At 39.7% G+C, this 22817-nt stretch overlaps 1 long non-coding RNA gene and 1 other non-coding gene across 2 annotated transcripts in view; both read right to left on the bottom strand.

Moving 5' to 3' along the window:
- Positions 1–22817, bottom strand: part of LOC135212814 (uncharacterized) — a 508471-nt gene that overhangs the window by 107893 nt on the left and 377761 nt on the right. The window lies entirely within an intron of this gene.
- LOC135219338 (U1 spliceosomal RNA) lies at positions 8286–8448 on the bottom strand. Its single transcript, XR_010315414.1, has one exon. It is a non-coding gene; the product is annotated as a U1 spliceosomal RNA (small nuclear RNA).

Here is a 22817-nt window from a genome sequence, read left to right as displayed (position 1 = left end):
ATCATCAACGTCCCTGGGCCTTCGACACCATCTCAAACTTCGACCCCTGCAAACTCCTCCTCCACACTGCCCAAGTTCAAGGCAATAGCATCGCAAGGCCAATCGTCATATGCAGCCGTTTTAGCATTGGAGAATAAACATCCCGAAGCAAAACTACATGCCAGACCTAATCTGAAAGGGGAATTTATAATTTCCCCTAAAGACCAGCATTCAGCCGACCTCCTCAGCAACGACCCCTCCTGCCTTCTGCTAGATCCTGCAGATAAAATCACAAAAGGGATGATTTGTAAAGTCCGCAAATACATTCCCATCGAAAGAATTCTCCAACTACCAAATATCCTGAGTGCAACAAGATGCACAGTAAAGAAGGATGCAGCTACGACTGAGGAAAACCCTGGAAGGAGGAGCAACTGAGGTTTGGAGGCAACATTTAAGGGTAATATCCCTCCCTTCATCGATCTCGGAATCCTCGGCACCTACCACACAGAAGCCTTTGTTCCTGAGCCACTACGATGTTTCAAGTGCCAGAAGTACGGGACACCATAGGAGAGAATGTACTTCCCACCACGTCTGCGGAATATGCAGCCTGAAACATGAAACTGACGTTTGCCTCCAGAAATTCAAATCAAAGGGCACACTGTTGCCCGATGCCCCAACTGTCACCAGTCGCACCATGCATGGTTCTATCCACATCATCCACTATCATTCTTTTAAACAACTTTACCTACAACTAAAATCCTCCCGCAGGGACCCAAGGGAGTAAAGGGTTGGACAACCCCACCTGCACGCTTCTCCGATTTTCGAAAGCCTTACACTCATTCAAACTTCTTCTATAATATGACATGATGGCCCTCTCTTACTGACACCATCATCCTTCCCCTGTCCACTCCTATCTCTACAACTAAAGATATTTCCAATTTCAAAAAAACTAACCATGTACCTAAAGAATCTTTTCAGATCACCTACGGGCCGAACAAGGGAAAGGCCCGTGCCAACAAGAAGTGTTGGCTTAATACAACAACAACAACCAACAACAACAACTGTCAGACTGGAGAAGATCTGGAGGATAAAGGGCATAACTCCACCACCTGCAAGACACTCAAGAACGCCAGCCGCCCCCAAGACGACTCCAAGCCAACCAAGGATTGATCCCAGGACCAACCTACCTCCTCCACCACAAACTCCTCATCCTTTTAACCAAAAACCACGTCATTATATCCCAAACCCCTCATCCTTTCCTCCTTCCCTCCAACCTCCAATTCCCAAACCCATTCCCAACCCCCCCGACCCCTAAGGTTATTCCCTCAACCCATCAGTTTATTCCCCCTAACCCCTCAGGTTACTCCTCTAGCCTTTGCATCGCCGAAGACGCCGACTCCTGCTCGTGTCGAAGCAGGAACTCAGACAGAACAAGCACCAGTTGAAGATATGCAGTTCGAGACAACTACTGAAGCTCCCGTTTTGTATGCCGAGGCTGGAACGCAAACAGAGGACACTTCACACCTAAGAAAAGAACTCAAATCTGTCTCCTCTGGGAGTGAATTCCGCTTCGTAGGAGAACAAGGGATAAACAAGCTCCTGATGACCTATGACGAATTCAATGCCTTCGTTCATCGAGCCCTATCTGACAAACATTACACTTTCAACGAACGACTGTTTACAGAGATCTTCCAGGAAGCCCTCAACTTTGAGATCTCCCTCCCAGATGACTTCCTCCAATCTGAATTTCGATTCAGAACCCCTCAAAGACAAATACCAATTCTGCAATAGAACGACCATCAACTGTTCTCTGAAGCTCGTCCCCACGTTCTGTTGGACCTAGAGATCAGTTCCAGATGACCTCCTTCGAGAAAAGTGCTGTTTATAGCATTAACTGCTTTTTCTTTTACTAAACAATCCTCCTTTCCCCTCCGTTTTTCGGCCGCCTCACGTCTAACGACCGAACATTTCAACTGTCACTCTAACTACCGCTTAAGCTGTTGTTTACCTTTGTTTTGCTTTCTCTAAAACTTATAATATTTCGTTTTTCTCTCGTCGAATCTCTATTGCTATCGATCGGCGATTTCCTTTTTCTCTTTCCATTAACGTAAAGTGAAATATGTTTAACCCTGAAACTAAAAAGTTTCAGGGACTTAAAAGTTTTTATAACATTACACACAATTCAAATAACACTTAACAAATTCTCTCTCTCTCTCTCTCTCTCTCTCTCTCTCTCTCTCTCTCTCTCTCTCATATGTTTTGGGTGGTATTTAAAGACTTGTTTCAACATTAAAGACGTGTTTCAAAATTTGAGTTGATGTTTTATACATTGTCCACTCATTTCATAAACAGATATTTATAGAAAAAAATATGTTAAGTTATATGAATCAAACTGTCTCTTTGCCATCACAACAGAGCAGTGTTGTGAAATAAGCTGAACATACCACAAAAGGAATTCTGCTCCATGAGCAGCCTACCTACATGTGCTGAATAAATCTAAAACTAACAGCCTATATGTAAAGCTTAGACACCAGATTACTTTAAATATTTTTGATGAGTAAAATTACACGTTCTGAGAACTTGGAGTCTCAAAGCTGCATTACTTTCTTCTCTTTCCACTAAAATATCTAAAAGCAACTCGCATATGCGGATACCATAAAAGCCACTTCGGTACCATCCCATTTTGTATCATGTTGCACACAGTCCAAACATTTTTAGAATCGCTAATTTTATTCTGGCTATCCATTAAGGTTGTAAGGACGACATTCGGGCGAATGTTCACCTTTCCATTGTAAAAATCTGTATATCCATATGTCCTCTCTTTTCTTCCTGGAACTAAAATGCTCTACATTTTAGTTCCTTTCTTTAGATGTATATATGTCGGGAATCCGTTCTCTCTGTAATATTATTCATGTATTTTGTCTGTGAAGAAACACATTCACAGTGGGGGGCCTTGTCCCTTTTGTTTATGTTTGTTCGCACGGGTGACGGACACTACGCTTCCATCCACACGCCGCCTTATGTACAGCCCCACTTGGCAAATGAAATTGGTTTACTCTCTCTCCTCGTATTGCTCAGACCTCACAATTGGTGACCCCGGAGTAGGTGACCCAAGCAGTTTTGGCTTTGCCATTAAGGGACTAATTACCACTGCTCACCTTCAGAGAACCTTTAATGGACCCATACAACACCTAGTCTAGGTTCTCTGGTACTCCTCAACACCATTAGTGGACTTACAATGGCATTTCTTCACGGAAATGTTTTGGCGTTCAGTCTTACAGTTTGTCCTACAATTCACGACTTCTCGTCGACCGTAAGTGTAAGTTGACAATACGATGGAGAGTTCAGCGCATTCGCTCGACTCCTCTGTGTCCTCCTCGATGGACCCCTCTCCTGGGAGTGGACTTCCTCACCCACCACGGCCTCTTGGTGGTCATGGCCCACCAGTGCCTTCTCAATACCGTGACCTGCCTCTCCTGCCCACTCGCCTGAGGACCAAGGACGTCCACCATCTGTTCCATCCTTCCCCACCACAGGAGTTTCTGGATGTCTTCCGCCCCGAGCTTCGCCAGGTGGCTGGGGCCGTGCCCAAGCACAGTGTCTTCCACCATATTAAGACCAAGGGCCCCCCGACACATGCCAAGTTCCACTGCCTCCCGCTGAAGCTCCTCCAGAAAGCCAAGACCACGTTCAAAGAAATGGAGAAGAAGGGGACCTGTAAAAAGGCAGTGAGTCCGTGGGGGTTCCCACTCCACATGGTGAAGAAGGCAGACGGCATGTGGAGGCCCTGTGGTGACTAAAGGTGCCTGAACCTCATCACTACCCCTGACAGCTACCCGCTGCCAAACATGTAGGACCTCATCTGGCCCCTCCACGGCGCCAAGGTCTTCTCCAAGATCGACTTATTAAAGGTGTATTTTCAAGTCCCTGTCCATCCTGATGATATTCCGAAGACAGCAATCATCACGCCCTTCGGTTCCTTCATGTTCACCTTCTCCACCTTTGGCCTGCAGAACACTGGGGCCACCTTTCAATACCACATGGACAGCATCCTCAGTGACTTACCCTTCTGCATCTGCTACGTGGACGATAATCTTATCTTTTCCAGATCACCGGAGGAATACCTGAACCACGTCTGGGCCTCCTCAAGCGCCTATAGGAGAATGGACTTGTTGTCCGTTTTGACATATGCACCTTCGGTGCTGAGAAGGTGGATTTCCTTGGTCACGAAATTACAGCAAAAGGATTTTGTCCCATGGCATCAAAGGTGGCTGCAGTGGAGAAGTTCCCAACACCATCAAACGTCAAGGCCCCCCAAGAATTCATCAGATGGTGAATTATTACTGAAGGTTTGTGCCCTTTGACCAAGGTTCTGAAGGGCAAACCTAAGAAGCTGACATGGGGAGAAGACCAGCAGCGCGCCTTCGCCCAAACCAAATGTTCCCTCAGCAGGGCCACCACCCTGGCTCACCAGGACCCAACGCGCCCCTCAAGGCCTCCCTAATGGCATGCTGTCAAGGCCCCGATTGGAAGGCACAGCTTCCCTGGGTCCTCCTCGGTCTCTGCACCGGCCCAAGAGCCAACAGCGACCCCTCCCCAGCAGAGAAGGTATACGGGGAGACCTTGACAGTGCCAGGCGAATTTGTCCCGATATTCCCCTGGCTAGGTTGTGTGCAGCTGCCCAGAAGTTCATTCCCTGCCGAGAAATATGTCAACAGGATGAAGCAGTTCCGCCCGTGAGCCCTGGACTCCTACAGGTTTGTCTTTGTGAGGAATGACACTGCAATGAGTTGTTTGTTGGGAGGAGAAAGCATTCCTAGTGTCAATCGACAGCCGTGAGGACTGGGTCTCAATAGATCGCCTCAAGCCCGCCATCATACCTGACAAAGATGACCCCTCTGAAGGTCCTTGCAAAACCACCTATACTACTGGTTCCTGACACAGCCCCTACACGTAGTTGCATCCTAAACCAGTAAACGTCTTCTTCCTAAAGACAGAAGTATTAAAAGCCCTATTTAAAAGTTACTTTGATATCAACCTGTTCTTAGCATTTGTCAATTCTATACATGATCACATCAGGTTTACCATGGAAAAAGAAGTGAACAATCAATTACGTTTTGTAGACGTTCTTGTTACCAGAGATGATTCTTTTAATACTTCTGTCTTTAGGAAGAAGACGTTTACTGGTTTAGGATGCAACTACTAAAGCTCTTGTTTTTACAATCTCTGAGTATTTTATGAATAATTGCTTCCTGTGAAGCTTATTTTTTAAACAACTTCGCATATTTCTTAACAAACAATTCACTGATGTCATGAAACCTTCAACAGTACCCAAGTTAAACGTTTATGCCAAAATTCCCTTTTTACTCAATTATCCTTTTAGAAAACGTTTTTTACAAGTTATCAACAATCACTATGATGCCATCAATTTAAAATTAATTCCCAAAAATCCATTAACAATTGGTTCTTTTTTTAACCACAAGGATCGATTAAGCCCTTTTTTGTCCTCTAACGTGGTTTATAAGTATACTTGCCTTAAGTGTAACTCAAGACATATGTCGGATCCACGAGGAGGTTACTGAGGGTCAGAATAGACTCCCATTGGGGAATTAGCTTTCGTACTGGTTGTAAGCTCTCCAATCCAGAACATTCTAATATCAGAGCTCATTCCAAAATCTGTAAGACCTGAGTTTCTATCTCTCTTAGGAACTTATTTGTAATACTTCTCTGTTCTTTTGGACTTTTCATTTGATCTCACGAGGCTGGTTATATAGAGAAATTATATGAGTTTGGTTTCCTTTAGGATTCTGGGCAAGTTAAAAACCATGTTTTAGTTCTTAATTATTATTGTAACACACAATTTCACTTTCCTATCACACACAAGTCTAATTGACACAGGGTAAACGGAGTATAAACCGACACAAGTTATGCGTCCAGAAGGGAGTAGTTGACTGGACTTTTCTCTCTTTGTAACTGAACTCTGGACCCATTTCTGATTTCTAGCTCCACCTCTTTTTCTTCTGAAGACCACCTTACTTCTTCATAATTGGATAAACTTCTACGCCTACTACTTCCGTATGCTGTGAGCAGTCGGTTCCACCCACTTGTTATTCGTTGCTCAGGTCAGAGTTTATGTCTAACAGCTTGCATCATCGATTTTTGTATGTCCCTTTCTGCGTTTCACGAGTGTTGTAATGCAAACAATCTGTTTTGCGTTTCTCTTCTACTTCTCTTTCGCCTTCATCTACCAAAACTCTACTAGTAGAGTTTCCTAGCTAATATATTTCCTACATCACTATTCTTACAGACTTCTGCCTAACAAAAGCATCCTGTCTTTTGCTCTCTCCATATAAGGTTGGTTAGCAGTCTTTGGTTTTTTGTTCTTTTGTGCGTGTTTTTTTTAGCTGTAATGTACTGAATTTTACCTGGTCGACCCTTGCACTGATATAATGTATATATATATATATATATATATATATATATATATATATATATATATATATATATATAACACATATATGTATATATATATGTGTGTTTTTATATATATATATAATATATATATATATATATATATATATATATATATATATATATATATATATACATATATCATTGGTAAAAACGTTCTGTTCCAACACAATACTATCTAATAAAAGGAGCCCATGGAAATGTCAAAATATAGAAAGTAAGTAGTATATATATTATATATATATATATATATATATATAATATATATATATATATGAGTGTGTGTGTGTGTGTTTGAGTGAGTGACTCATAAAAAAGTTCTGTTACAAGAGAATTCCATCTAATAAAAGGAACCCATAAAAATGGCAAAATATAGAAAGTAAGTCCTATATTTTAGAGACTGCTGTCTCCCTCTTCAGGTAGGTAATCAATGAGAAAAGGTGGTTGTTATTTTTGTTCTTTGTGCTGGCACGGGCTCTTGCTTCTGGAACAGCCCGTAACCTGAAAAGGTACAGAAAAGGCAGCGTCTTTATACCAAGAGGCCCATCCACAGGTAAGCTGTGTCGCTAGGTCACCCAGTTGATAATTTCTCTTTAATCTTCTTAAGCATTGGTTGTATGAAGATTTTATCTATGATATCCGAATCCCAGGCGCCCTTTGCGATGTTCATTACCTTTCTTTTTTTAATGTAGGCCGACTCCACCATTTGGCTTCTGTGCCGATGTTTGCTGCTATAAATTACATAAAGCGTTTAATCTAAAATTAAAACTACAACAGGTATAAAAATTTGTACCTCGTCCAGTAAACATCTTTTTTTCTAAAAATTGAGTTGTAAAACTCACCTTTGTTACGTCCCACTTCTATATCTAAATAAAGAGAGCTTATTATCTTTTCGTTATCAATTGTAAATTTGATATTAGGATGGGCTGAAGAAACACTTTACATATACCCTCTTCCACAGAGCCTATTCTCTCTCCTCTGGCTGGTTCGGATTTCACCATGAGATTACTTCATGGATAACTGCTATCCAGCTAAGGCTTTCTTTAGCTAAGGTTTTCTTTAAACACCTAAACTAGTGTTTTAAATAAAAAAAAAAAAACTGAGAAAAATAACATAACTGGTATCCAGCTAAGGTTTTCTTTCAACACCTATACAAATTTTTAAATAAAGAATTAATAGAGAAAAATAAGAGATCAGCCATTCTTTGCTGGTGTCCCATTATGTATTACTTGATTAAATATTTACTGTAATAAACCTGTAAACTATCTTCCATGCATATTCAAATGTATTTTACTTCCTTTAAAAGCACAAGATATTGACAATCAATTTTTTTCCCTTACAAAGCTATCTGTTTTTAGACAGTTTGCTGCATGGGGAGGGGCGGGGGAGAGTTGGGGAAGGAATGTGTGGACCAGAAGGGAATATGTAGAAAGAATGATAATAGCAGCAATAACTCTATGAAAGTTACAATGTACACGGAAAATTAATATAAAAAGCTTAGATGTTTTACATAAATCTTATTCTGCAGCAAATCGGTTTCCTTAATGCAGTCCAAGTTTGGATTTGTTGCTGACATGGAAACTGAAAGAAAGGAGGACAAAGGGTCGAAGGTTCCTGACAGACACTGACTAATTCCTAAGGAGACTCTTATTCAGACATTTGGAATGTTTATTTCTTATACATGTAACGTGTATAAAATTATGAAACAACAAATAGATGATGCAACTTCACAAATACTCTAGTTCTGTAACTGACATCCAATTTCTCAAATATACATGGACTGATTGGGTTAACACTTCCCCAGTCATTCAAGCTGTTAAATGAATAGTATTTGTAGGGGGATAGCGCGAACGCAGTCCCCCGCTACCAAAAATTGCGCACCCGAGTTGACCACATTTGGGTCAATCGCAAGGGTCAGCACCGCCGGAGTGCAATGGTGAGCCTCACCTTGGGGGAACCACCTTCGTGATCATGGTGTCCCCTGTGCCAGGTAAGTATGCTTCTCAGCCACCCAACTGAACCCTGGCTAACACGTTCTGAGCACAAGTAGCGTGCAAATAAAGTTGTTATACAAAATAGTTCTTTTTACTAGTGGGCATCATAGCATTACCTTAATGCGCGATATTCAAACAATTTTATATTTAGACTCAAAATTTTAAATAATTGGATATTATATTAAAAAAACAAAATGGCTTAGTGATTCCTTGTTTCTTGGTTTTTCATCGAGAGCATGACTGACCAGTGCCATATCTAACAATGTACTCACACTATTCGATAATCCTATGGACAAATTACTTGATATGTAAGTCCTTAAGTAATCTTATTTTGAATCGGATATTTTTCGGAAGACTATAGCCTCCTCCAACATTAAAATATATACTTTTCGGTAGATCTATATAACAATTCCGCGGCGAGCTAGACTATGGTAGTTGACGTTTAATTATACAGTTTTACCTCCTGAACAAGAATTTAAAGTAATATTTTTTTGGCAGGCTGTAATAAGTCAGGAATTTTTTCTAAGTTTATTGTTGATGTTCTTGGTGTCATGCTGAGTAGCTAGCTCTTGCAATATTCGTATTGTTTCCACTCCTGATAATGCGCACTATGACAATTTTTGCCTACATGCACAATGGCTCCACCCACTAGCAAGATTATCCAATGAGAATACGGTACCTGCAGTAAAAGCATTACAATTGGCAACTGATTTTTGGCGGACTTCTGCTGATATGTTTTAGGATGACAACATGTTTATGCATGCATTTCTCTCAGGAGTTTCTTAATTATCTCTGCTGACTTAGCCAAGTTTCATTTCAAATCGGCTAATCAGAATTTAGATTGATTTTATTCAGTAGTTTTCTTTCCTTTTCCCATGGATGTCGTTGAGAAAGGTGGTTCAAATTCAAATTGAAATCTTTCCTTGTTGGAAAATGTGATGATTCAAATCCAAAATCAGTTTAGTCATGGCTAGCACTTGTGGAGCTTGTAACGTAACTGAGTGCGAGGCTATCACCCATTTTGTTAAGAATAGCGCAGAAGCTCTGCAATTTTTAAAAAGATCACGGCATCCTTCCTAAGGAAGTGAAGTGTCCAAAGCGTGGAAAACAGAGTGTTTTACGCGCAGATAGACATTACTGGCAATGTAACGCCAAAATCCGGAGCCCTAAAACAAAAAAGCGTGTCAGGTGCAACTTTTCTGTAAGCGACTATAAGGGGCCATTTCTAGATAAGTGCCATTTCCAATCTTGAAAAATGGTACTTTTTGTAAATGCGTGGTTGAGAAAGTGGATTACTCATGATCAAATTTTCCAAAACTGAAAGGACTGTCAATAGGAGGAGTTTCTGCTCGGAGGTGACAGAACATTTTGTGGAAAATTAGCCACCAATTGGCGTTTAAGACATTCTCTGAGATCGACGAATCAAAATTTGGAAAATCCAAATACAGACGAGGCAGGGAGGTTCATGGAGTGTGGGTCTTTGGTGGGATAGAAAGAGTTTTGAAGAAGTTTTTTGAAGTGCCTCTAATCGAAAATCCCCGTAGAGATGCCTCTATCTTATCCCACTTATTCTTAAGTATATAAGGCTGGGGAGCATTATAGTTAGTGATGAGTGGGCGTCGTACAAAAGACTTGGTGAACTTGGATATCTGCACCTGACCATAAACCATAGCAAGGCTTTTGTTTATCCAAACGATCTACAAATTCACACACACAATATCGAGCGCTTGTCCTATGTCCTTAAGTCTGGTGCTTGAAAAGAATATTACCGGCAGTACCTCTCCCGCTATGTATTCATTAAGTCAGTGGCAAATCATCAACAGCTCCTTCACGCCTTCTTCGTCACTGCTGGTAAACTCTATCCTCCCTTGGATCGTACCTCCCATCCTGCACCCAGTGGGGCTTCCACTTCCTCAACCGATGTTCACCCAGGTGCTGTTGCTACCTTGCATTTGGTAACAGACTCCGACTAGTAAGATAAGAAAATAAAAAAAACACCGGGGGTATGGAGGCAAAGCCTCTGGTCAGGTAACATGTCCAACTATGGGGGTAAGGGGTTGAAGCCCCCGATCAGGTAGCACGGCCAACTATGGAGGTACAGTCAGGTAGCACGACCAGCTAGGTCAGGTTATGGTATGTTAGGTTAGTCTGGTTCCCTTTATAATAGATTTCCTTAGCGAATCCCTTCTAAAATATATGGCTATAATAACTTACAGTCTGTGCAGAGTTATTGCTATACTGCCATTCCACCCTTGTCCATAGATAATACGGCAAAATTGTAACCATTAAACACCCATACATCACGTTATTTTGATGTTTTTAGGTTATTTTAGTGCCTTGTTATCATTACCATTTGTGCATGTAAAACCATTTTTTTCTGGTAGTTTTCTTGCTGTTCTGTTGGGTTCTGCCCGTTATTATCTTCTGCAAATCACTCGTTTTCTGTTATTTCTTCCAGTGCATCGCCCATTTTCTGTTTTCCCGCTCACAACCATGATTCCCACACTGGGAGGGAGCCCTTTATTGTGATTTGTAAGGTAGTGGTAACGGAAAAACTATACCATTGTAGTAGATAAATTTCCATGCAAAAACGGCTGGCTGGAGTCTTCCGAAAAATCACCTTATATTCAAATGATAACTTTCATTGAATTCAATCACTTACAGAAAAAGCTTCCAAATTCAACTTCTGCATGCAAAGCAGCCACAGGCCCCTCTGTACCATGTCAATATGCAGGCCCATGGGTCCGAGTATTTTGAAATTATACCATTAAATTCCAAACCACAAATATGGACATTTCAAGGTATCACTTGTTACACGGCTAACTAAATCTAAAATGGATGTTTATTTCTAGTGACCAGTTTGGAAGCATTACCTAGGCAGGAAGAGTAAAATTTCAGGCATTGTATGACTTGACCAGTATACCAGTTCAAAATTCGCCCATTTGCTCAGCAGATCTTCCATTCCATTCTCCAAATACGTTATGCTCTCATAGCAGAAACCTACCCATCAATCAAACCACCCAAATAACTATGTAGGTTAGGCTAGTCAAGGGAAATGAAGTTAGGATAATTTTGTTTTAACCCCATTGGAAGTTTTGGCCAGATCATTTATTCAATAGGATTCAAACAAGTTAACTAAAGATCAGTCATAGTCTATTGAGGGTCCATGGGCAGAGTTCCGATATGTAAAAAGCCATCTATGAAGGTTTGGGAATGAAGGTCTGGCTAAGTAAGCATTAAGATGGTTTGGTTAGGCTAAAACTGTGTGGTTAAGGAAGTTTTGCACTGACTGAGATGGAAGCCAAGGTCCAAGTACCTGTTCAAATGGATACAATTGCATTAGTTTTTAGATCACTGTACAAATGTCTCTGAGAAGTAAGGGAACAGAAACCATCATACGGCACCGATGATTATCTAAGATTTAGAAATAACAGTGTAGTGTAAGATCTGCCTTTCTGGGGATAACAAAGAAAACTTATGTCTCCCTATTGAAATTAGAGCTTTTGCTGACTGTATAACAGAAGGTATGGTGCTGAAGTGAATATGAGACCTGGTGTGAACTTCTGGACCTCAAACAGCCAACCAGCAGACACAAGTTAAGACTTATATGTTATATCCTTTTGGATGGCTCTTGGTAGCTTGTCCCAATATTCAAGAAACATATACTTTCGAGAGAATCTTCAAGAAGAAAATGCTGCATAGTATGTGGTTCCATGCAATCATATAATAAAGAAGCGTGAACAATGTTTAAAAAGCCATGTGTCATATAAGTATCTGATTCTGTAACAGAAAATGAAAATTTTGTCTCCTTGGCATATTACTGTCTACTCATAATAGTGAGTCGAATTATAAATTTCCAATTTCCACCAGACCTCTTAATAAAAGTAACACCCTTCAAAATTTATACATCTATGGATGGCACAGCTTTCAAACTTCCCTAAAAACTGTAGTGCACTAACAGAATTACTATAAGAATTAAAAAATCTGTAAAAGGTTACAATTCCTTCTAACAATACTAAGTTACAAATTCATTAAGAAGAATAAATTAAGGACATGCTATGAGCTGCTGAGCTCAACATCAGAGTAAAGTCCCCTATATCAATTGTTTACATTAGATTTGGAGCCGCTGATAATGATAAACACACGTCCTCACACATGGCACATTTTCTAAGGAAAGAAATGGACATAACTTCCACAGAAATGCTTCTCTTTTGTAAGTTAAGGTATGAAATGACGGATTTGAGATTTAAAAGAAATCAGAGGACAAACAAAAGATTCAGTATAGAAGAAGGCACTTCTATTCTAACATCCATGGGAAGAATGACATGCTCGTAAAGCACATTCATAAATTGCACAACTGAACTATACAGAGTTCTCAAGCCAGAAACAATTGAAAATGGGCTGGCCTAGCTGTTATTCCTTACTAAATCTCTTTTCAAATTCTATTTGTACATTTCAAATATCTTCCTCTTACCTTTCAACTCTCCCCCTTGTACCTTCCTACAGTCTATCTTTTACCTTTCCACTGTCTACCTGATACCTTTCCACAATCTTCTGCATATCTTTAGACTATATATATATCTACCTCATACCTGTAGCTTTCCACCATCTACCTCATATCTTTACATAATCATCCTTGTAACATTTGCTTACATATCTCATACCTTCCCACAATCTACTTTATCCTCTTTCCTCTATCTTCCTCACACCTTTCAAGTATCTGCCTTTACCTATCATCTTTCTGCCTTGTACCTTTCCACTACCTTCCTCCTACCTTTCCTCTATTTTCCTCTTACCTCTCAAGTCTGCCTTGTACCTATCCAATTTCTGCCTCCTACCTTTCCACTATCTTCCTCCAACTTTTCAATGTCATAACATTCAACTATTTGCCTTCTACCTTTCCAATATATTCCTCATACCTTTCAACTATATGCCTCCTACCTTTTATATATCTTCCTCATATCTTTCAAATATCAGCCTCCTATCTTTCCACAACTTTACTCCTACATTTCAACTATTTGTCCGGCACCTTTCAACCATCTCCCTTATACCTTATAATACTCTCCCTTTCCACATCTTCAAAATACCTTTACACTGCCTTCCTCATAACTTTCAACTATCTGCCTAGAACCTTGGCACTGTCTTCCTGTTAGGTTACAACTCTTTGCCTCATGCATTTCAACTATCTCCTTTGTACCTTTCCCTATTGTTCTCACGTTTCAAGTATCTGTCTTGTACTGACCCACTTTCTGCATTGTACCTTTCAAACACCTGCCTTGAATCTTTCAACTGTCTGCCTCCTACCTTTCTACTATCTTCCTCATACCTTTCAGCTATGAGCCCCTACCTTTCAACTATCTTCCTCATACCTTTCAACTATATGCCTCCTACCTTTTCCCCATATCTTCCGCTTACCTTTCAGCTATGAGCCTCCTACCTTCCTTTCTACTATATTTTCCTTCATACCATTTTTTAACCTTTTAAAGATAGGAGCGTACCTTTCCCACAAAATCTTCTTCATACCTTTTCCCCAACTACTAGGGCTCACCTAACCTTTCCACTATTTATACCCCCTCCTCAAACCTTTCAGCTAGGTGCCTCCTACATTCCCACTATCTTCCTCGTACCTTTCAGCATTGTGCCTCCTACCTTTTCGCCTATCTTCCTCTTACCTTTCAGCTATGAGCCTCCTACCTTTCTACTATCTTCCTCATACCTTTCAACTATATAGGCCTCCTAACCTTTTCCACAATCGTTCTTCAATACCTATAAACTATAGCCTCATAACCTTTCCACAATATTCCTTCAGTACCTTTAAAATATATTTGCCCCACCTTTCCCACAATCTTCTTCATACCTTTTCAACTATAATGCCTACCTACTTTCCACCCAAGCTTCTTCATACCTTTCAAACCTATATACCCTCCTACCTTTCCACAATCTTCTTCATACCTTTCAACGTCTTACCTCTACCTTTCCACTATTTCTTACCTGATACCTTTTCAACTATATGGCCTCCTACCTTTCCACCTAAATCTTAACCTTCAGACCTTTTCAACTATATGCCTTCCTACCTTTCCACAATCTTCTTCATACCTTTCAAACTATATGGCCTCCTAACCTTTCCACAATCTTCTTCTATACCATTCAACTATATGCCTCCTAACCTGTTCCACAATCTTCTTCATACCTTTTTCAAACTATTATGCCCTCCTACCTTCACAATCCTTCCACAATACCTTACAACTTCTATACCTTTTGCCTACCTTTCCACTATGCCTACCTCAACCTTTAAAACCTGACTGAATCCTTACCTTCCACTATCCTTACTCAATAACCTTTAAAACTATAAGCCTCCCTACCTTTTTCCAAACCTTATTCATAACCTCATACCTTTCAACTATATGCCTCCTACCTTTCCACAATCTTCCTTCCATATCCTTTCAAACCTATATACCCCTACCTTTCCATATCCACCTCATACCTTTCCAACTATAAATGCCTCCTAACCTTTCCACAATCTTCTTAATATTCTTTAACAACCTATATGCCTCTAACCTTTCAACTACCTACCTCAGACCTTTCAAACCATAGGCCTCCTACCTTTTCCACAATTTCTTCTTCATATCCTTTCAAACTTAATATACTCCCCTACCTCCTTTCCACCCTATCTACCATCATACCTTTACAAACTATATGCCTCCTACCATTTCCCAATCCAATTCTTTTCATATCTTTTTCAAACTATATGCCTCCTACCTTTCCAATACCTTTTTACCTCATTTACCATTCAACTATATGCCTCCTACCTTTCCACAATTCTTCTTCATAACTTTTCAACCTATATAACCTCCTACCTTTCCACTAATCTTACCTTCCATACCTTTACAACTCGATTGCCCTCCTTACATTTCCACAATTCTTTCTTCATACCTTTCAAACTATATGCCTCCTTACCTTTCCACAATTTCTTACCTCATACCAGTTTTCAAACTATATGCCTCCTACCTTTCCACTAATTCTTACCTTCAATACCTTTCAACTGTATTGCCTCCTACCTTTCCACCGAATACTTACCTTTCAATACCTTTCAACTTATCGCCTCTAACCTTTTCCACAATTCTTCTATTATTCATTTACCTTTCAACTATATTGCCTCCTTACCTTTCCACTAATCTTACCTTCATACCTTTCAACTGTCTGCCTACCTACCTTTCCACTATCTACCTCATAACCTTTCAACTATATTACCTCCTCACCTTTCCACAATACTTACCTTCATAACCTTTCAATTCTATATGGCCCTCCATACCTTTCCACAATCTTCTTTCATGATCTTTCTAACTAATATGCCTCCTACCTTTCCACTAATTCTTACCTCATACCTTTCAACATAGGCCTCCTCCCTTTCCACAATCTTCCATACCTTTCCAACTATCTACCTCCTACCTTTCCACCAATTTCACTTCATACCTTTCAACCTGTCGCCTATACCGTTTCCACTAATCCTTACCTTCATACCTTTCAACTATATGCCTCCATACCCCTCCTTTCCACAATTTCTTCATACACTTTCAATATATGCCTTTCTAACCTTTCCACAATCGTCCTTCCATACCTTTCAACTTAATGCCTCCTAACTTTCCACACGCTTCATTTTCCTACCTTTCAACTATATTGCCTCCTAACCTTTCCCACAATTTTCTTCATTACTTTTCAACTATATGCCTCCTCTTTCACAATCTCCTTCATTACCTTACAACTATATAACCTCCTACCTTTCCACTAATCTTACCTTCATACTTTCAAACTGTCTGGCCTCCTACCTTTCCCACCTATCCCTACCTTTCCACTTTCTCTACCTTCATACCATTTCAACTATATGCATCCTCCTAACCTTTCCAACAATCTTCTTCATACCTTTTCAACTATATGCCTCCTACCATGTTCCGACAATCTTCTTCATACCTTTCACTATAATGCCTCCTGAACTTTCCACCAATCTTCACAGCCTTTCCAACTATAATGCCTTCCTTACTACCTTTCAGCAAATCTTCCTTTTCATAACTTTTTCAACTAATTGCCTCCTACCTTTCCACAATCTTCTTCCATAGACCCTTACCAACTATATAAACTCCTACCTTTCCACTATCTACCTCCATTTACCTTTAAAAGAACTGGCTGCCTCCTACCTTTCCACTATCTACCTCAGACCTTTCAACTATAGCCTTTCCTACCTTTCCACAACCTTCTTCATACCTCAATACCTTTCAACTATATGCCTCCTACCTTTCCGACAATCTTTCCTTCATATCCTTTCAACCTATATACCCCCTTTAAACCCCCTTTGTTTCCACTTCTCCTCATACCTTTCAACTAAAATAATGCCTCCTACCTTTCGCACAATCTTCCTTCCATTATCCTTTCCAACTATAATGCCTCCTACCTTTTCCACTACATACCTCATACTTTTCAAACTATATTGCCTCCTACCTTTCCACCATTCTTCTTCATACCTTTCAACCTAATAAACCTTTCCTAACCTTTCCCAGCTATCTACCTCATACCTTCAACTATATGCCTCCTACATTTCACCAATCCTTCGGAACCTTTCCAACTTATGCCTCCTACCTTCCTCATTTCTTGACCTTTCCATACCATTCAACTATAATCCTCCTACCTTCCACAAGCTTCTTTCCCAATCCTTTCAACTATAATGCCTACTACCTTCCACAATCTTCTTCATACCTTTCAACTGTCTGGCCTCTTACCTTTCCACAATCTTCTTCATACCTTTCAACTATATGCCTCCTTACCTTTCACCAATCTTCTTCATAGTAACCTTTCAACTCGTCTGCCTCCTTACCCTTTCCACTATTACCTTTCATAACTTTCACTGTATGCCCTCCTTACCTTTCCAACTAATCTTCGCTTCATACCTTTCAACTAATAATTGCCTCCTACCTTCCACAATCTTCTTCATATCCTTTCCTACTATAATGCTTTCTTCCTACCTTTCCACCTATCTTAAACTCATATACCTTTCACTGTCTGCCTCCTACCTTTCCACTAATCTTTACCTTCATACCTTTCAAACTATTTATACCTCCTAGCTTTCCACAATTCCTTCTTCATACCTTTCAACTATATGCCTCCTACCTTTCCACAATCTTCTTCCCCATATCCTTTCAACTATAATGCCTCCTTACCTTCAACAATCTCTTCTACCTTTCAACTATATGCCTACTTACCTTTCCACAATCTTCTTCAGTTACCTTTCAACTATAATGCCTCCTACCTTTCGCACAATCTTCCTTCAACCTTTTCACCTTTAAAATGCCTCCTAGCTTTCCACAATCTTCCTTCATACCTTTCAACTATAGGCTCTACCTTTCAACAATCTTCTTCATACCTCACTATATGCCTCTTACCTTTCCACAATCTTCCTCCATACCTTTTCCAACTATGTGCCTCCTACTTTCCAACAATCTTTAAACCTCATACCTTTCAACTGTCTACCTCCTACCTTTCCACCTAAAATCTTACCTTCATACCTTATCAACTGTCGCCCTTCCTACTTTCCACAATCTTCATTACCTTTCAACTATATGCCTCATACCTTTCCACAACACTGTTTCATACCTTTCAACTGAGCTGGCTCCTACCTTTCCACAATCTTTTTCATACCTTTCAACTATAGCCTCCTACCTTTCCACTATCTACCTCATAACTTTCAAATATATGCTCCTACCTTTCCACACTCTCCTTCCATATCTTTAAAACGATATGGCCTTACTAACTTCCACTATATACCTCATACCTAAAACTTCAACTATATGCTCATACCTTTCCACAATCTTATTAATACCTTCAAACTATATGCCTCCTACCTTTTCCACTATCGACCTTATACCTTTCAACTAGATGCCTCCCTACCTTTCCACAATCTTCTCATACCTGTCAACTATATGCCTCTACCTTTCCATATTACCTTCATACTTTCAACCTATAGCCTCCTACCTTTCCACAATTTTTAGGCATACCTTTCAACTATATGCCTCCTACCTGCCACTATCTACCTCATATCTTTCAAATATATGCCTCCTACCTTTCCACAATCTTCTTCATACCTTTCAACTATATAACTCCTACCTTTCCACTATCTACCTCATACCTTACAACTATATGCCTCCTACATTTCCACAATCTTCTTCATATCTTTCAACTATATGCCTCCTACCTTTCCACTTTCTACCTCATACCTTTCAACTATATGCCTCCTACCTTTCCACAATCTTATTCATTACCTTTCAAAACTATATCAACTACTACCTTTCCACTATCTACTCAAAACCTTTCAATTATATTGCCTCCTACCTTCCAAAATCTTTCTTCATATCTTTCAGCTATATGCCTACCTACCTTTCCACATCTACTCATACCTTTAACTATATGCCTCTACCTTTACACAATCGTCTTCTCATAAAATTTCAAAATATATGCCTCCTACCATTAAACCAATTTCCTTATATTTTTTTCAACTGGCTGCCTCTTACCTTTCACCAATCCTTATTCAACCTTTTCAAACTATATGCCTCTTACCTTTCCACAATCTTCTTCATACCTTTCTACTATATGCCTCCTACCTTTCCACTATCTACCTCATACCTTTCAACTGTCTGCCTCCTACCTTTCCACTATCTACCTCATACCTTTCAACTATATGCCTCCTACCTTTCCACAATCTTCTTCATACCTTTTTAAACTAGATAGCCTACCTACTTTCCACAATCTTCTTCATATCTTTTTGCAACTATATGGCCTCCTACCATTTCCAACTATCCTACCTCATACCTTTCAAACTCCCTGCCCTTCCTACCTTTCCACTATCTAACCTCATACCTTTCAACTGTCTTACCTCTTACCTTTCCACAATCTTGCTTCGTTACCTTTCAACTAGTATGCCTCCTAACCTTTCCACAATCTTCTTCATTACCTTTTAACTATATGCCTCCTACCTTTCCACAATTTCTTCATTCATTTTATTCTTTTCAACTATATGCCTACCTAAACCTTTCCACAATATTGCTTGCATTACCTTTTTCAACTATTATGGCCTCCGACCGTTTCACAATCGCTTCTGTTCATACCAACCTTTCAACTGTCTGGCCTCTTACCTTTCCCACAATCTTCTTCATACCTTTTCAACTATATGGCCTCTTCACCCTTTCCACAATATTCCTTAATACCTTTCAAAAACTATATGTCTCCTACCTTTTTTTTTCTTTCCAAAATCTTCTTCATTACCTTTCAACTATATGCCTCCCCTACCTTTCCACAATCTTCTTACATACCTTTCAACATATGCCCTTCCTAACCTCTTCCACAATCGTATTCAATACCTTTCACCAACTATATGACCTGCCCCTACCCTTTCCCCAATCTTCTTCATTACCTTTCAACTATATGCCTCCTACCTTTCCACTATATACCATCATACTTTGCAAACTGGTCTGGACCTCCTAACCTTTTCCACACCATACCTCATACCGTTTCAACTAATTTGCCTCCTACCTTTCCACAACTTTCACCCAAATCTTCTTTCATACCTTTCAAACTATATGCCTCCCCTACCTTTACCAACATCTACCTTCATACCTTTCAACTATATGCCCTCCTACCTCTCCACAATCTTTTTTCATATCTGTTTCCAAACTATCATGACTCCTACCTTTCCACAATAATTTTCTTCATAACTTTCAAACTATTATGCCTACCCTACCTTTCCACAATCTTCTTCATATCTTTCACAACTGTACGCCTCCTTACCGTTTCCACAATCGTTTCTTCATACCTTACAAACTATAAGCCTCCCACCTTTACCACAATATTCTTCATACCTTTCAACTATATCGCCTCCGACCTTTCCAAAACAATCCCCTTCATGGACATTAATTTTCAACTATATGCCTCCTATCTTTTCCCCAATCAATTCTTCACAACCTTTAACAAAATATTATGGCCTTCCTCCCCACCTTTCCACCAATATTCTTTCATACCTTTCAAACTATATGCCTCCTACCTTTGCCACAATCTTCTTTCAAAATTTAAATCCTAAACTATGCGCCTCCTACCTGTTTCCAAAATCATTCTTTCATAGCCTTTCCAACTATATGCACCTCCTACCTTTCCACAATATTCTTTCCATTACCTCCTTTCAAACTATATGCCTACCTACCTTCCATTCAATTCTTATTCATATCTTTCCAAACTATATGCCTACCCTACCTTTCCAAAAAACTTGCGTTCATACCTTTCAAACGATATGACCTCCTACCTCCTTTCCACAATCTACTTCATACCTTCCAACTATGATGCCTCCTACCTTTACCAACAATCGTTCTTCATATCTTTCAAATAATGCCTTCCTACAATCCACAAATCGCCTACGATACCTTTCAACGATAATGCCTCCCTACCAATTTCCCTTCTTACTCATCACCTTTCAAACTTAATTGCCTCCTAACCTTTCAACGATTCTTTCTTCTTACCTGTTAAACCTATATGCTCATACCTTTCCACAATCTTTTCAAACCTTTCAAACTATTATGCCCTCCTACCTTTCCAACCAATTTCTTATTAATTAACCTTTCAATTGTCTTGCCTTCCTAACTTTCCAGCAATCTTTTCCATTAAAAACTTTCAAATGTCTGCCTCCAATTACCTTTCCACAATCTTTTGCACAAACCTTTCAAAACTATATGCCTCCTACCTTTCCACAATCCTTTTTCATACCTTTCAACTGTCTGCCTCCTACCATTTCCACAAATCTTTTTCCATACCTTTCAACTCTATGCCTCCTACCTTTCCCACTAATCTACTTTTCATACCTTTCAACTATAGGCCTCCTACCTTTCCACAATTTCCTTTTTCATATCTTTAAACTATATGCCTCCTACCTTTCCACTAATCTACCTTTTTCATACCTTTCAACCTATATGCCTCCTTACCTTTCCACCAATCGTCGTCAGACCTTTCAACCTATTATGCCTTTCCTAACCTTTCACTCTCGACCTCACCACCCTTTCCAACCTATAATGCCTTCCGACCTTTCCACAATCTTATTTCAACCTTTCAACTATATGCCTCCTACCTTTCCACTAATCTACCTCATACCTTTTCAACTAAAAATAATGCCTCCCTTACCTTTCCACAACTTTTCATACCTTTCCAACTATAAGTCCTCCTTACGTTCCAATATCTACCTTTCATAAACCTTTCAACTGTATGACTCCTACCCTTTCCACTATCGAAACCTCATACCATTTCAAACTATATGCACCTACCCTACCTTTCCAATATTACTAATACCTTTCAACTATATGCCTTTCCTACTTCACCAACTTGCTTCCATACATTTCCAACTATATGGCTCCTACCTTCCACTATCTTCTTTTCATAACCTTTAACAATATGGCCTCCTACCGTTTCCCACTAATCTTCTTTTCAATACCATTTGCAACCTATTATGCCTCCTACCTTTCCACTATCCTACCTCAATACCTCCTTTCAAACTATATGCTTCCTACCTTTCCACAAGCTTTTCATACCTTTCAACCTATATGCCGCCTACCTTTCACAATCTTCCTTCATACCTTTCAACTATATGACATCCTACCTTTTCCACCAATCTTATTCATAACCTTTTCAAACTATTGCCTTTCCTAACCTTTCCACCAAATCGTCCTTCCATATCCTTTCCAACTATAATGCCTCCTTACCTTTCCACTATCTTCTTTCAAATAACCTTTGAAACTATATGCCATTCCCACCTTTTCCACTATCTCTTACCTTCAGTACCTTTCAACTAATATACGCCTAACCTTTCCACAATCTTTTTCATTACTTTCAACCTATATGCCTCGCGTACCTTTCCTAACTATTACCTTCATACCTTTCAACTATATGCCTCCTACCTTTCCACAATCTCCTTTATTTACACTTTCAAAATATATGCCTCCTTACCTTTCCACAATCTTCTTCTACCTTTCAACTATATGCCATCCTACCTTTCACCACGTAATCTACCTTTTTTCATACCTTTCAACTATATACCTCCTACCTGTTTCCCACCAATCTTCTTCATAATCTTTTCAAACTATATGCCTAGCTTAAACCTTTCCATTATGTACCCCATACATTTCTACCTAATGCTTCCTACCTTTCCACTAATCTTCTTTCATACCTTTCAACTATATGTCCTACCTTTCCACAATCCTTCCGCCATATCTTTCAAATATATGCCTCTACCTTTCCACTATTCCTACCTTCAGACCTTTCAAACTATATGACCTCCTACCTTTCCACCAATAT

The sequence above is a fragment of the Macrobrachium nipponense genome, chromosome 19, assembly GCF_015104395.2.
Source record: "Macrobrachium nipponense isolate FS-2020 chromosome 19, ASM1510439v2, whole genome shotgun sequence".
In the NCBI taxonomy this organism is placed as follows: domain Eukaryota; kingdom Metazoa; phylum Arthropoda; class Malacostraca; order Decapoda; family Palaemonidae; genus Macrobrachium; species Macrobrachium nipponense.
The sequence above is the reverse complement of the archived record's forward strand: the minus strand, read 5'-3'. Positions and strand labels throughout refer to the sequence as shown.